Raw genomic sequence first — 15167 nt, 5'->3', positions numbered from 1 at the left:
GACCCACCTACTTGGACATTTCACTTGGGCCTTTTGCCACCTTTCTTGTACTTCATTTGCAGCCAACATGTGTCTTCAATTTAGGCCACACATTTAAGTAGGTGATGCACCTACTTTTCCATTCAAATTATTTCTTGTGGGCTTGGAAAGATTGGGCCTTGGCTGTCCATTTTCCCTTTATTCTTCTAATCAACTTTGGCCAGATTAATGCAAGTAGGTGGTAGTGTACTTGGTCCAATAACATGATCAAAAGAGTCTTATTAGGTGATGCACCTACTTGGTCCTTTGGGCTGGTTAATAAGTCAAAGTAGGTGATGCACCTACTAGCTTAGTTAAGTCAAGCAAGCACCTCAATATTTTATTCCATTTCTAGACCTTAATACCTTTAACTTAACTTAAAACTTATATACACTGTCAATTTAAACTTTAGATTCAAATACCACCTTATAATGTTTAAATACTTTCATCGACGTCTACTTAATCGGGTCGCATCAAAATCTACGGGCAGTTCACTTTAAACCTATTTTATTGTCACAAGTCGCATAGGAAACCGAGTCCATAACTATACCACAAGGCAATTTATAAGCATCATATAAATAGAACTAGTACTTGTAGAATACGGGGTGTTACATCCTCACTATCTCTGAGTTGTACCTCCCAAGAGTCTCGGCCATCCAGTCACATCTGTGCCTCTTGAATAACTCATGAATTGCCAGTACTGAGTGGAGGCTGCTTGTAAGAACTTGTTTATCCTCAGTAATGGTCCAAGCTATCTTATGCTGCTCATTCACAAACATCCCATTCATGTATATATGGAACATCCCTCGGATACACCTTCTATTCGGCTTGATGGATAAATGAATCGGCTCATATCTAGTATTGGGGGACCGTGGGCCAACCCGGTACTGGTAGTATCGGATACCGAAGCAACTACTAAATCAGAGCTGGAGTCGGACTGTGACTCCCTATTTTTATCATTTGAGTTCTGAGCCCTCTCCTCAGACTTGGCATCATCATGACTGGAGGATTGTTCCCCTTCAAACACAAGTTGTCTAGCCTGTTGCCTCGTAGTACGAGGTGCTGTAGGGGAGTTTCTAGTCATGCCAGATCAAATTCAGACCCAATTGATTCAGTGTCCACGTCAATAAATTATCGAGCTAAGGGTGCAACCAACTTGGACTTATACTTTCGTTGATATTTTTGTGCTCTCTTTGGTGCCATTGCACATGTGGAATACTTGTTAGTACTTAAACTATACATAAAAATCACAACAAAAATAAGAAAAATAAATTATGACACATAAAAAAAAGTTTCTGAAAACTAGCTTTTGGGACCAACGGTTAGTACTTACGGGCTGTCGAAGCTTCGACGGACCGTAGGTCAGGAGGTCACATTTTAGGTCCCAGAAGTTGGAACGATGGTTCACCAGAATGGTCCATCGATGGAACACTGCACCCTAAGCCAAGTTGTCTTTCACAACTTAAACTACTGGTTTAGTGCTTCTAACCGACGGGACCTCACTTAGGGTCCGTAGGTTGCCCTACGAGCCGTAAGTCGAGGTGTCAATCACAATTGTGGGAGTTCCAATTCAAATTTTGTCAGCATTACAATTCCATGATTTAGACTACCAAAAAACTTCTAGTACATGCATTTCAACGTATTATCATGTTATTCTATCGTCCCTAGGGTTTCAATCATGCAATTTCACATATGATCAATAAGTAAACTCGAAAGTCTAAGTCAAGAACACAACTAGAAGGCATGGATCACATGTTTAGAAAATTAACAACACTCACAATACTACCGTCCCAAGGGTACTTTTTAACTATTAGAATAAATTTTATCATGCAATTTATACCTAAGGTCAAGTAACAATTTTTTATTTCAATCTACAAATTGATTAGTTTAAGTTTGAATTAGTACCTTTCATAGAAGTTCAAAGTTGTGTGAGTGTGTTCTATTAGCCTTTGACAACCAAATTTTTAGACTCTGAAACCCGCGACCTCTGATTTTGAGAAGAATAGAATTTTGGGAGAGAAATGGGAGAAGAGGAGTGAAAATGAGGGCGAAGGGTAAGAAAAGGGATGTATAAGTGATTGAAAGGTTGGGATTGGATATGAAGGGGTGGGAATATGGTTGATCATTTGGTATTGAAAGGTTTGTAAAGGTTAGGGGGGAAGAGGGAAATGGGGGATGTTTTAAAAAATGGAGGGTTTTATTGAATTAGGTCTTGGGTTGGATTGACTTAATACTCAGAGTTGGACCGACGAAACCCCATCGATGGTCCATTGTAAGAACTGTGGTCCATTAATGGTTTCGTCATTGCCCTATATATTTAGTGAATTTTAGGAATCAAACCAGGACCTAGAGATGTCATTTACGGTCCGTCAATGGAACGAAGGACTATCTATGGGAACCGTAAACCTTCTACACCAGCAATTTGTTTACATCTTCTTTGCTTTCCTATACACGTAGCAAACATTATGACTTCCTTTTACATTTTCTTGACTCTTCTTGGACACGGACCCTACATTACCCTAATCTAGCCAATACAAAAGCTCAATAGAAAATCTAAAAAAAAATCACTAACAAATCCTACAATTGGATGGATTTTACATATTGGGTTGCCTCCCAAGTAGCGCTTGATTTAACGTCGCAGCACGATGCAGACCCCCTTGATTACTCAGACTTCATCAAGGTCCCACTATTTTATCACACCTTTGACCTCTTCCGATTGGCCCAAGTAGACTTTGATTCTTTGACAATTCACCTTGAATCTCAATCCTTCTTCATTCTCAAGTTCAACCGCTCCATGTGAAAACACTTGTACTACTTTGAACGGCCCCGTCCACTTAGACAAATACTTTGCCAGGAAACAAGCGCAACCTTTAATCAAAGAGAAGTACCAAATCACCAGGACCAAATTCACGTTTTTCAATCTTTTTATCATGGTACCTCTTCATCTTCTGGTTTTACAAGGCTAAACTTTCATGTACTTTTAGGTTAAACTCATCGAGCTCATTCAACTCATTTAATCTTTGACTTGATGCGGCATCCCAATCTAAATTCATCTTCTTGAGTTCCCACATCGCTTTGTGCTCTAACTCTACAGGCAAATGACAAGACTTCCCAAAGACAAGTTGGTAAGGGGTCATACCTATGGGAGTCTTGAATATAGTGTGATAGGCCCATAAAGCATCATCAGGGTTTCTTCACCAATCAGTTTTGTTTGAATTCAAAGTCTTTGCAAGGATCTGCTTAATCTCTCTATTTGACACTTCAACTTGCCCACTAGATTGTGGATGATACGGAGTTGCGACGCTGTGACGAACACCATACTTCTCAAGCAACACCTTGAACAACCTTTTACAAAAGTGGGAACCTCCATCGCTAATAATCACCCTTGGTGTACCAAATCTAGAGAAAATGCTATTTTTCAGGAATACGGTGACACTCTTTCCTTCATTGTTTGAAAGTGCAACATCTTCCACCCATTTAGACACATAGTCAACCGCTACAATTATGTACTCCATTCCATTCGAGCACATAAATGGACCCATAAAGTATATACCCCAAACATTAAACAACTCAATCACCAGTATAGGAATCATTGGGAGTTCTTTCTCCCTTAAAATACCTCCTTCTCTTTGGCAGTGATCACATGACTTGGCGAAATCATGAGCATCTTTGTGAATAGTAGGCCAATAATACCCATACTTCAAGATTTTGTAAGCAGTCTAGATACCACTACGATGTCCACTAACATGAGCGTAATGAAAATATACTCATCATCTCTAGCTCGGACACATAGCGACGAATAATCCCATCAACACAGATACGAAGCAGTAAGGCTCTTCCCAGAAAAACTTCTTTACATCAGACATGAACTTTTTTCTTTAATGGAAAGACAAATCCGAAGGCACCACATTGCTTGCCAAATAATTGGCAAAATCTGCGAACCAAGGGATAAGATCAAAAGAAGCAGCCAATACCTATTCATCGGGGAACGTATCATTTATCTCAACTCCATCAACTAACTACACCATTGCCTCTTCTTCTAATCTGGACAAGTGATCACACACTTGGTTTTTGGTTTCCTTTATATCTTTCACTTCAAAATCAAACTCTTGCAACAACAATACCCATCGAATCAGTCTCGATTTTGCATCCTTCTTTGCCATAAGATACCTCAATGATGAATGATCAGTATGCACAATGATTTTACTGCCAAGAAAATAGGATCTAAACTTTTCAAATGCGAAGACCACAACAAGTATTTCATGTTTAGTGATCGTATAATTCTTTTGAGCAACATTCAAAGCTTTCCTCGCATAGTAAATTAGATGAATAATGTTTTCTCACCTCTACCCCAATACTACGCCAACTACCACACTAATCGCATCCCACATAACTTTGAACGGTTGTCCCCAATCCAGTGAAATAATGATTGGAGCAGAAAACAACTTCTCTTTCAGCCCCTCAAATTCTCTCAGACAAGCATCATAAAACTCAAAGGTTGCCTCCTTTTCGAGCAGTTTGCACAATGGGTGTACAATTTTTGATAAATCTTTAATAAACCTCCTATAAAAAATTACATGCCCTAGATAACTTCTAACACCTTTCACAGAGATGGGTGGTGAAAATTTTTCGATCATCTCTACTTTTGCTCAATAAACCTCAATTCCCTTTCGAAAAATTTTATGGCCCAGAACTATACCTTATTTCACCATAAAGTGATATTTCTCCCAGTTTAGTACTAAATTACACTCTTCACAGTGTTTTAGCACATCACTCAAGTGCACCTATAATTGTTCAAACGAGTCAATAACCACTGAGAAATCATCTATAAGAACCTCTATCGTGTCCTCTACTATATTAGAAAATATAGACATCATGCAACGTTGAAAAATTGCCAGTGCATTACACAACCCAAATGGCATCCTTTTGAAAGCAAAAGTTTCGTAAGGACAAGTGAAAGTAGGTTTTTCTTAGTATCCTGAATCTATGGAGATCTGATTGTAGGCCAAATACCCATCTAGAAAACAATACCAATTATTTCCAGCAAGACGATCTAGCATCTGGTCTATGATTGACATTGGGAAGTGATCTTTCTCAGTCCACACATTCAACTTGCGGTAATCCATGCAAACTCTCCAACCAGTGATTGGCCTCATTGGGACAAGTTCATTCTTTTAGTTGGAACCACAATGATTCCTCCCTTCTTTGGCACACATTGAACATGACACAACCAACTACTATTAGCAGTTGGATAGACTATCCCAACATCTAACAACTTTATAATCTCTTTCTTCACAACCTCTTGCATCGGAGGATTCAATCTCCTTTGGTGCTCAATACTTGGTTTACTATTTTGCATGAGTTGAATCTTGTGAGAACAAATACCTGGTGGAATACCAATAATGTCAGCAATAGTCCATCCTATAGCCCTTTTGAATCTTTGTAGCACCGATATCAACGCATTTACTTGTCCTTCATTCAAGTCAGCAACAATAATAATAGGTAGAGTGTTATTTTGGCCCAAAAGCACATACCACAAATGAGATGGAATAGCTTTTAGCTCCAATGTCGAAGGCTCATCAAGATATTGTTTTGCAGGAAGAGTGTCTCAATTCTTCAAATCAAGATCCAGCTTCTTTAGTTGGTGACGAGCAAAACTCATCCCATCAAGTGAAGCCACTAACTCATCATATTTATCAATACCATCTCCATCAAAATTCATGATCACAACATCTAGCGCTTCAACACCCAATATCTCTTCAATAGACACCTCTGGTTCTACCTCAAAAGTACGATTCACCATAGACAACGACTTAAGGCCACTTTGATGCTTTATTGATTTGCATATATTGAAGGTCGCTTCTTCATTGTTCAATCAAAAATTCATATGCCCTCTTTCCATATCAACTAAAGCATGCTCGGTAGTAAAGAACGATCTCCCTAGAATGATGGGTACTTCAAAGTCAACCTCACCATCAAGTATCACAAAGCCCACCGGAAAGATGAACGCCTCAACTTTCACAAGGACATCTTGAAGTACCCCAATCAGTTTCTTCATAGTTCGATCAGCCATAAGTAACCGCATTGTAGTCGGTTTGGGGGCACCTAAGCCCAACTTCTTATATACAATAGCAACATCAGATTAATGCTAGATCCCAAGTCACATAGGGCCTTAGAAAAATGCAAAATAACAATGGTACATGGAATGGTAAAAGCTCTGGGATCCTCCCTCTTCTGGACTAGAGATCTAGTAGCAATAGCACTACAATGCTGCAACTTGCCATTATCTTCAAACTGACGGCCCTCATATACGTCACCAAGTCCTTCATGAACATTGCGTAACCAGGCATTTGTTCAACTCCCTCAATCGAAGGAACATTTCTTGATAACTGCTTCAGCATAGATATGAACCTTTGATACTTTCAATCTTACATTTTCTTAACCAACCTTTGTGGGAAGGGAGGTGGAGGTTTCGGCATAGGGATGATCTTTTACATCACCCAAGCCTCCTTCACATTTTGATCTCTTGGTTCCTCATCTACCGCAATTTTATCCTCTTTTTGCTCTATTACACTTTCCACTCCAATCGGCATTAGAGGGTCAATAGTCTGCTTTCCACCCTAGTAGTAACTGCCATAAAATGACCGTCATTATTTTGATTCTAGATAGTATTCTTGGGCAGTGTTCCTTGTTGACGCGGATTTGCGGATAACTGGTTCAACTGTTGCTCAATTTGTCTAATAGATATTGCATGTGACTCAATTTTCTAACCAATACCTGATAAATCCCCACGTATTTCTTTCATGTTGTCATCAGTTGAGTCAAACCTTTTTATCATCTTGTTCATCATATCTTTAATGTGACTCATAATTGATCCTCCATATCGGTTTCCTGGTGGAATATATGGTACACTCTTGTCATTTATGTTTCCATAACCATTCTTGTTGTAATTATAATCACAATTATAGTTTCCATCACGGACATAGTTCTCTTCACGATTGTAGTTGCTGAAGTTCCGACCTTGATTTCCTTGACCCTGGCGCCAATGATCCTAATTGGATACTTGGGTGTTGGTCCAGAACCCCCCCCCCCCTCCCATTTGATCATTCACGAGATTCACATCCTTCTCATAAATATACTCCTCCACTGGTGGTGCTCTGGCCTGATAGTTCACTGCATTTACTTTCTCAACATGCCCGCGTACATGTCTCAACACTAAGCCAACCATTGTTTCCAACAGTGCCATCTCCTCGTGAATATCATCATTGGACTGGTTATGTGTGCCTTGTATAAAAAAAGTACTCCTTCCAGTAGCCAAGGTTCGAGTACTCTATGCCTTATTATTCTTGGAGATCTTTTCCATCTTATCAGCATTATCTTGAAACATGTTTGCTCCATAAGATCATCCAGAGATAGTATCTAGCACAGCCTTTCCATTATCATCTAGTCCTCAATAAAAGTACTTTGTTAGCGTCTCGTCATCAATTCTTGATTCAGAACACTTCTCATGTAAATGGTGAATCTCTCCCATACATCACCAACTAATTCTCCAGGTGTAGCCACAGTTATGAATTATATCTTTTAGCTTCATCTTTTTTGAAATCGGGAAGTATTTGGCTAAGAAAACTCTATGCAAGTCATCTGACGTGGTGATTGAGTTATATGGTAGCTCAGACAACTATATTGTTGTCTTTCCCATCAGTGATAATGGAAGCACCCTTAAGCCAATTGCATCCATGTATAAATTTAGTCGTCACACTTTTGACTTTGCTTAGATGAGCATATGGGTCCTCCGATGGTAGCCTGACAAACGACCCTCTAGTTATGAGCATTTGCATCAGGATGCTTATAACCACCAATGTATGTCCGGCAGGCAATGGAGGTACCATGATGGCACATGTCGATCTCATAATATTATGATTCACCATATAGTTAGGACGCACATCGGGTGTTGGCCGATTTTTTGCATTCCCGCTACTCCTTGAGGTTGGAACCCATCATTGTTCCCATGACCCTCTCCGATAGGATCTTCATTGATTCCTCGGTTTTGACCTCTTCCAACCATTCATCGAATAGTATTTTTTAGTTCAGGATCGTAGGGGGTCAGGGGATTACCTTGACTCTGTGTACTTGGCATACGCTACAAATAACACCTGTAGAAAACAAAAAGTAAAATCAGTAAATAATTAACTAAAGTTCAATAACGAAATAAGTCTAATCTAAAAGCCTTATTCCCCGGCAGCGGCGCCAAAACTTGATATGCCCAAATTACACCTCCCTAAAGAAGTATAAGCAGTCATTGTCAAATAAAGAACATAAATGAGGTTAGGATTGTTCCACCGGGAATATGTTGTAGACTTAGGTTAATTTATGGTTAATTGTACATTTAGTCAGATTACTTCCGTAAAAAAAGGGAATTGGTAAATGAGGTAATTGTTGATTGATTTGTAGTAACAAGTAAGCAAAGTTCACTGTTTGTAATATCAATATAAGATGAAACTAGGGCATAGGTGTTCCCCAGAAGTTCGTAATGCAGTAATATTAATAATAGTAACGCTTTCCTAGAGTTTAACATGCAAAGTCGGTAAGTTAGGTATCTCCTAAGTGATTGGTCGTCCAAGTAGGGAATTTCACCATGCAACTTGGTCGGTCTACGGGTATGTGATTTACTAACCCTTACCCTTGACCCCAGATTATCCCTCGCGTATTTGGGTCAGGATATTATATAGCGGATAATCATGCTAAATTTCCTTTGGTTAACCTCTTTCTCATTCATTACTTCATTGGTCGGGCAAGTAGGGTGAGGCGAGTTCTAACATTGTGCATCATTAAAAAGCATTCAAAACGAAGAGATTAACAATACATACATAAACACTATTCCAAAGTTACTTAATTATTAGTATTATGTTGTTAATTACTCATGATTCCCATAACCCTAGTTGTGGATTTATCTATTCATGCTTTTTATTTATTTTAACGACCCTTGGGGGGAGGTTCAGGGTCTTAGCAACACTCCCATGCCTTAGTATAAATAAAAACAAAATAAGTACAAAGAAGGGGGACATAAACCTTACCTCCAATCCTATGATGGTTCAAAAGTCGGTTACCCTACTAAAGTTAACCAACTCTTCCTCAGTACTATAAAATGAAACCTGCATCTAAAATACTATGGGAGGACTCGTCTCGATACAAAGATACTAGAAAACGTAAATAAGGGAGACTCTCCCCTTACAATTGCAAAAGGAGAAAGGAAACCTAATCCAATTCAAAAATCCTATTTCATCTGGAATAGTCCCTTTGAATAAGTTAGGAACATAAAAAAAAAGGATATAGAGTCTTTTATATCTGGTAAGTGTGATCAGTTCCTACCTTCGGGGGGTTTCTTGATTCTCTTCTTCTTTCTTCTGAAATTAATAGTTTCCAGCTTTTCCAAAAGGTGACTTCCTTTGGCCATCATTGGAATTTGATGGTATGTGTAATAGTGTTGAATAGTATCAAAATTGTGGTTCCATTTGGAAAGGGAATCAGTTGTACAATTTGTTTCTCTATAAATGTACTTGCATTGAAACATCTCTAGTTGTCTGGTAAGTTGCTTGAGTTCCTGGATGAATTTGACCATTCTCCATGGTTGCTTGCTAGTATGATCCAACCATTTGGTGATTAACTAGGAATCAACTTCTAGGACAATTTTCCTGTAACCATGTTGTATACACCAGCTTAGTCCATGTACTGCTGCAAGGATTTCTGCCTGGTTATTTGTTCCACTGCCCAGAGGAATGGAAAATGCATAGATGATGTGACCAAGGTTGTCCCTAAGAACTCCTCCCCCACAAATTTTTTCTGGATTGGTCATGGCACCACCATCTGTGTTTAGCTTATAAATGTTGATGTCTGGTTTTTCCCACTTTATAGTAATAATTTTGACTTCTTGTTTTCATCCTTCCACCATGGTCATCAAATCTCTCCAATGATAAGGCCAATGCAAGTAGGGGAACTTTGTAATGAGAAGATTTCTTACATCTTTGAGAATTAAAAATTTAACCCTCACAACACTTGATTTCTTACCACCATACTTCACTGTGCACCTGTTTTTCCACAAATTCCAGCAGATAAATAAAGGAAGATCCTGCAAAACAATTTTATGGACCTCATTTTTGGACTATATGTCCCACCAGTTTAATAAAAGGTTTCTTAAAGCAATGTGGTTGTGAGTCTGTCCAAACAAGGCTGAGTAAAAACTCCAAATATGGTTAGCAAATTTGCCTTCAACAAATATGTATTGAATGTCATCCAGTCCAGGTCTGAAACAGCAAACACACACTGCCGGAGTCTTACCAAAAGTGCAGATTTTCTCATTAATGGGATTTTTTTTGGGGGCCCTCTATGACAAAAAGGAAACCTTGAAAGGAATGTTTTTAGACCACATATATTTGTACATCAATGTTTTCTCCCCTTTTTTCATGTAGATTTCTTAAGTAGAAGCACAGGAAAAATGACCACTGTCAGTCAACTTCCAAACTGTTTCATCCAGAACCCCTCCCTGGTATTGAACCTTGGTGTTGAGGATATGAGGGACTAACAGTGGAGGTGCATGTTGTCTCACTAGGTTTTCATTCCACTATCCTCCCTCAAGAAAGTTAGAAACTGGAATGTTGTTGAGGCTGTAAACAGTGGTGTTGTATTTAGCAAGAGCACCTTCCCCCAACCAATCATACCACCAAAAAGAACTGTTGCCTGAGTGTATTTTCCATAAAATATGAGCTTCCAGGGTGTGATTATTAGTTATCATATACTTCCACACCAAGGATTGGCTTGTATGCCATTTTTTCCCAACATTATTTGCCCTTTGACAGTATTTGGCCCTTAAGAATTGCCCCCATAAAGTGTTTTTGGTTCTAAAAGTCCATCATTGCTTGGCTTGAAGGGAATTGCATACATCATTTAATTGTCTCACACCAATGCCCCCTTCTTCACAAGGCAGACTAAGAGTGTCCCAAGAAGCCCAATGATACCTCTTTTTGTCCTTCTCCCAACCCCTAAAGAAATCAGCAATTAATCTTTTAATTTGACTAATTGTGGTTTTGGGAGGTGAAATGGTGGCCATGGTATGAGTAGGAATAGATTGGAGAACATGTTTAATCAAGGTGACCTTCCTCCCAAAGGAAAGAATCCGAGATTGCCACCCACCAATTCACTTAGCCACCTTGGAAATCAAATAAGAATAGTAAATAATCCTTTGACATCCAACGTAAAGGGGACATCCTAAGTAACTGATAGGGCTGTCCTTCCTAGTGAAACCAGTAATCACCATGATCTGATTAGTGACCTCAGTAGGGGTGCAAGGAGGACCATAAAATGACTTTTTCCCTTATTAAGTAACTGATCTGAGACCTCTTCATAGATTGCAATGATCTTCATAATAATCTTCAAAGACTCTGTGCCGCTGGAGGTGAAGATAATAACATCATCAGCAAAGCTGAGATGGTTAATTTGAGGACTTCTAGGTTCCATAATGAACCCTTTGTAATTCTGATTCTAGTGAAGTTTTTTTAGCTGTCTAGCGAAAACCTCAGCTCCTAAAATAAATAGGGTTGGGGATAGTGGATCACCTTACTTATGATTTGAAGAAACCCTGCCTTGTACTATTAATAATGATAGAATACCAGTATTGCACATAATTCTTCACACCATGTCAATAAAAAATTCCCCAAATCCCATTCTCCTGAGAACCAGACATGTGAATGACCATGAAACCCTGCCATACGCCTTAGTCATATCCAGCTTAATGATCACATTATCACCTTCCACAGGGTTTTTTATGTCATGAGTGATCTCTTGTGCTAGCATGATGTTTTCCGAGATGCTCCTTCCTTTCACAAAACCAGACTGATTGTTGGAAATAAGGTGGGGAAGAATAGGAGCTAATCTGAGGCAAAGAAGTTTGGAGATAATTTTATTGGTGAAATTGCTAAGGCTAATAGGTTTGAAATTTGAAAACCTATTAGGATTGTCAACTTTGGGAAGTGGAACCAAACAAGCATGAGACAAATATTTAGGCATAATGTGACCACAAAAAAAGGCATGTACAACAGCTAGCAAATCCTTTTTGATGATATCCCAGCAGACTTGATAAATTCCCCCCCCCCCCCCCCTCATACCAGCAGGACCTAGTGCAGAATTGGGATTCATGGAAAGTATCACCTGTCTCAACTCCTCCAGAGTGGGCATTTCTTGGAGAACCTGGTTCTGCTCCATAGTAACCAATCTAGGTATGCAATGAATCACCTCTTCATTAATCCTATTTTCTTATCCAGAAAACATGTTTTGAAAATAATCAGTGGCAACTTTAGCAATATTGTCCTCCCCTTGTATCCAAACATCTTCACCAATGCAAATGTTGTGGATAAGTAATCTCATCCTCCTTCCTCTCATCAAGGCATGGAAGTACTTAGTTTTTTCATCCCCCTCCTTGAACCATTGGAGTTAAGTCTTTTGTTTAAGAAAGGACTCCTCCAATTTGAGGTATATTATGTATTTAGCATTGACCTGTTGGAGATGTGCCCTATTTACCTCAGTATTATTAGTCATCACCTCTGCTTCTGCAGTTTGTACCTGATCCTCATAATCTCTGACAATGGCAAAAACATCTCCAAACTCTCTTCTAGACCAGTTGCTTAAAGTAGATGCCAACCTTTTCATTTTCTGATGCAAAGTCCACATAGGGTCCCCACTAGCATCTCTTTCCCAGCACCTCTTTACAGTGTCCAAGAAGCTCTTATTTTCTACCCAAAAGTGTAGAAATTTGAAGTATTTTATGTCTTGATCAGACCTTATCCCCATTTCCAGAAGTAAAGGACAATGGTCTGATCCTACAGATTGATAGATGAGTTAAAGTTGTTTGAGGCATCTTTTCTAGCCATTTTTCATTAGCCATGGCCCTATCCAACCTTTTCCAAATCCTAGCATCTTCTAATCTTTGGTTACACCAGGTATAGTCATGCATAGAGTAACCTATATCAATCAAACCAAATGCTTCAATGATACCAATAAAGTCAAAGCTTTTATTCATATTATAAGGATTGCCCCCTAACTTTTCTTCTGGAGTAGTGATCACATTGAAATCCCCCATGGTACACCAAGGAATGTCCATGTTTGAAAAATGTAAAAGCCTATCCCAAAGAAGACTTATCAGGTAATCCTTGCACTTAACATAAATAAAAGATGTCATAAAACTTTCTATTGAATCCACATGCTGAATCATTCCAGTGATGTGTTGATCATGAGTTTCCAAAATTGTACAATTGATCTCATTAGTCCAAAACAACCAAATTTTGCCATTGGGATTGTACACTGCATTTTCCATGTTCAAATGAAGTTTGTAATGCTGAATTTGGGAATTATCATAAAAAGGTTCAAAAATAGCCTTAATTGAGATGTTATGAAGTTTCTTGAGTGTTGGGAGTCTTTCCAAAGATCCATGAGTGTTGATACTCATAGCATTCCAACATAAGGTCCTAATCATTAAAAACCTTTACTTTTGGACCTAGTGTTGGGTCTGCTAGAATTAGCAGATGTACTGATGGAAGCTTGTCTGCTGTGTGATCTAGCTTGCTTTCTACCTCTCGGAGATAAACCTTTTTGTTTAGTAGCTTCCTGAATTTCATCTTGAAATTCACTTTGAAAAGTAGAACCAAAAGGTTTTGTCAAGTGAGCACTGGTTTCCTCCCCATCCTCCTCATCATTAATAGACTAAGTATCTTTATCAAATTCATCTTCTAAGTGTGGAACATCATATTCAGAATTTTGGGCAAATCTACCTTTTTTTTGCTGTTGATTCTGTTCCCCTGCAGTTTCACTACCCTGGACATCAGTGTCCTATTTTTCTGCATCCTTTTGTAGTTTTCTCTTAATAGAGTCCCTCTTTTTTTTTTCTTAACTTTCCTGATGACTTATTATTGTTAGGTTTCCCAACATTGTCCTTTTCATTTTGGTGCCCTTGTTTTTCTGTACTCTTTTTTGTAACCTCCCTTTTCTGCTTGCCACTTGGTGTAGCATTGTCTTCTAGGTTGTTGTTCTTGAATTTCTGAGAATGTTGCAGGTTGTCATTCATACCTTCTGCTACAGTATACCCTGATATACCATGTATTTGTCCAGTTTCATGAGCCTACAGATTGCTGTTGGTTGTCTGATTTTGCTGCAAAGTGGAACCACTACCTTCTGCTTCATTATTCCTTACATTTCCCTGACTCTGATCAATAACAATACATTGCAACCTGTTGCGATTTTTCTGAACATTTTAACTGTTGGAGACTTGGAGAGTGGTAGCAGGGGCACTAAAGTCATTTCTAGGGTCTATGTGAATAACTTCATGCAGAAAATGAGTCAAATTCCCCCCTTTGGATACCTCTTCCTACATGTTAGTTGGTTTATCCTTACACCCCCCTTCCATACCTCCTTCAGCTTTATCAACATCATAAACACAATTAACAATGGGGGGTACTGTGACTGGGGAGCACTGAGTCAATACATATGATCTTGGATTTATTATTTTCTCCCTTATTTTGCTGCATCCTGTGATTATTTTTGTTTGGTGAATCCTGTAACTGTGAATTAGATAAGTCAGCATGTGACACTTGAATCTTTTGCTGCTCCAAGGTTGGAATATTGTTTTGCTTCTAGTGTTCTGCTCCTTCTTGATTATTTTCTTGTTCCTGCACATCTAAATTAATATAGTTATTATGAATAGGAATATTGTTCTTACATGCAGTTGTGTTGGACTGTTGGTGTTTTTCCTGCACATTGCGCCTTGGAGGAGAGTGAGGTATGTCCCTGTTGTTTATGTCATTTCTGGAATTCTTTCTCTTCTGTACCTGCCATTGCTCCTTAGTACTATTCTTTCCAGTGTGTTGGCTAGACTGACCATTGGAGTGATTATTTGTAATGTATGCTTCCCTATTGGTTTCTTGCATTTGCACCCCCTTTGTGATCACTTTTTCCTTGTTCAGCCTTTTTCTTATTTTGCTTTTCAGTTTTCTGCTCCTTCCTCTTTTTGAAATCATCATCCCTATGTTTAATATTGCATACATGTATCAAGTGACCTTTATGTTTGCGATACATACAATAATCCGGAATACTCTCATATTCAATGA

Source organism: Solanum stenotomum, chromosome 5 (genome assembly GCF_019186545.1).
Source record: "Solanum stenotomum isolate F172 chromosome 5, ASM1918654v1, whole genome shotgun sequence".
NCBI classification, from domain to species: domain Eukaryota; kingdom Viridiplantae; phylum Streptophyta; class Magnoliopsida; order Solanales; family Solanaceae; genus Solanum; species Solanum stenotomum.
Note: the sequence above shows the minus strand (reverse complement) of the source record.